This window comes from Pteropus medius, unplaced genomic scaffold (genome assembly GCF_902729225.1).
Source record: "Pteropus medius unplaced genomic scaffold, Ma_sr-lr_union100, whole genome shotgun sequence".
In the NCBI taxonomy this organism is placed as follows: domain Eukaryota; kingdom Metazoa; phylum Chordata; class Mammalia; order Chiroptera; family Pteropodidae; genus Pteropus; species Pteropus medius.
The window spans coordinates 2,129,921-2,132,157 of NW_024350399.1; positions in this window are offsets into that span (position 1 = coordinate 2,129,921).

The window sequence follows — 2,237 nt, forward strand, 5'->3', positions numbered from 1 at the left end:
CCTCCCGCCCCTTAAGCAACTGGCAGTGGCAGTCAGTTTGTCCCGCTGTGTGCTCCCCCTCAGCAAATGCACTTGTCTCCCCCGCCTCCCCTGCAAGGCAGTGTGGAGCAAGAGCGTGAAGATGGGTCTCATAGGGATGGACAGAGGGGAGCAGTCCCCCCAGCCTCCCAGGATCCCAGAGGCTACCTGGTCCACTCTCCTCTTATTTTCCCTGTGGGAAACTGAAGCCCAGAGAGATTAAACAATACAAGCTGTAGAATCAGAACTCAGGTCTCCTGAGCCTACATCCAACCTCCCAGAGAAAGTAACAGAGACTGTTTCCTCTACCGTGGAGGTGGAGGGGACACTGAAGCAGAAAAAGTAGCTAGTGCTGGAACCCAGGCCAAGCTCTGTATATGAAGTGCCTCCGAGGGACCCTGGTCAAAGCCAAAGGTGGCTCAAGAGGCAGCAGGAAGTCTGGAGATGGAGGGGCGGGGGCATCTCCTTGGCTGGTAGGGGTGTCTGTGACCTTATACCAGCTAGCTCAGAGTGGAGGAGATGCGACGCCAGGTGAGACCAGCTGGTCTGGGAGCATTGTTGCCGCCCATTTGATAAAAGAGCCAAAGAATGAAGGGCAAAGGGAGGAAGGGGGAGCTGGAACGGGCAGAGAGAGAAGAAAAACCCCACCACTGCCTTCTCCTGGGAACGGTCAGAGGAAGGGTTCTCCTGGAGGGTCCCCGTTTCCTGGGCACACAGAGGGCAGCGTGGAGGGAAACCAGTGAACTGGAAGCAGGCCTGAACACCCAGAGCCCAAAAGAAGCCGGGAGGGAAGGAAGGAGGGGGCGAGGCCTTCAGTCCAGAGGCTTCAGGTGCCTCTGGCTGGGCTGGGTCCCTGCCTGGCACCAGAGGAAACTCCCTGCAGAGGGATTATCTACCCGTCCCCTCCATCTCCTCCACCAAATCCACTCTGAGGGCACAGGGCTCAAGTCTGAATTCCCTAAATAACTGGCCCCCTCCTGGCCTTCGGTGGAGATTTTCCATTACAGGGATCCGGAAGGTCACATCCTGCTTCCGCCCTCGCCTCCTGGGTTACAAGCTGAAAGGATGGGTAGGATGTGGCAGACGCCTCTCTATGGGCCCTCAGCTAACCTTGAATTTGGGCCTGGGGGAGAACAGGCAGTGAGAAGAAACAGAGAAAAACAGATCCCAGTTCAAGCCCCTGTGTGTAGAGGAGAGTGAGAGAAGTAGCTGAAGGTGTAGTAAGAAGTCTTGTGGTTGGACATTAGGAGAGAATGCTGAGAAGTCACTAGAAGGGTGGCCCACAGGTGGCTGGGTCATTCAAGACCAGGGCAACTGAAGGGCAGCTTTGCTCTGGGGTTGGGGTAGACTAGAGAATGACTTCGGATTTAGGAAGCACCTCTTGCTTAGTACCTGGGTTATATTCTGCCCAGCCCGCTCCAGGACAAAGGTGAGATAGATGAGAAAACTAGCCCTAGAACCTGAAGATGTGTAGACGGCAGGCGCTGGCTCTCACCGTTTTTACTCCCCACCCTCTCCCTGTTGGTACCTCCCAGAACTGCCGAGTCCTTCCAAGGCTTCAGCTCTGGTTCCTGTGCCCAAGCCCTATACCAAAAAAGACTGTGTCCTTCCTGTGCGCATACAGCCTAGCACCTCTGCTATGCTCTGCACTGGGGTCAGTGCACAGCCCCAAGGGCACTGCTGCTCCCATGTTTGGGGCTCAGACAAAAGAAAGGGTGGATGGGACACCCAGGGCCCATTCCTTAGCATGTATCCCTGAACATTCTTCCTGCTCAGGTGAGTGTAAGTGCCCTGGGAGTCTACTTCTTTTTCCTCCACTTTGGACCTCAGACTCCAGGACATGGGTATAGATACCTGGTCCTTTGATCTGGGGTGCCTGGATTGGGCTGCTGCTTCTTTCGAACATAATCAGTGGTGCCCTTGGAATGAGAGGAACAAAGCAGAGAGTAAGAAAGACTTGAAAGCAGGAGGTGGGAGAATCAGGGTGACTCATTTGGGGAGTGGGTTTGAGAGAAAGTCATAGGGCAGAGAGGGGTTTGACAAAAGGCAGGATCGAGGGTCCTGAGTCAACTGCATGGTTGGCATAGGGAGCTAGGGAGCCTCAAGCAGGTGTGTGTGTGTGTGTGTGTGTGTGTGTGTGTGTAAGAGAGAGAGAGAGAGAGAGGCCAAGACCTGGAGAGGGTCAAAAAGAGACAGAGGAATGTACACTTACACACATT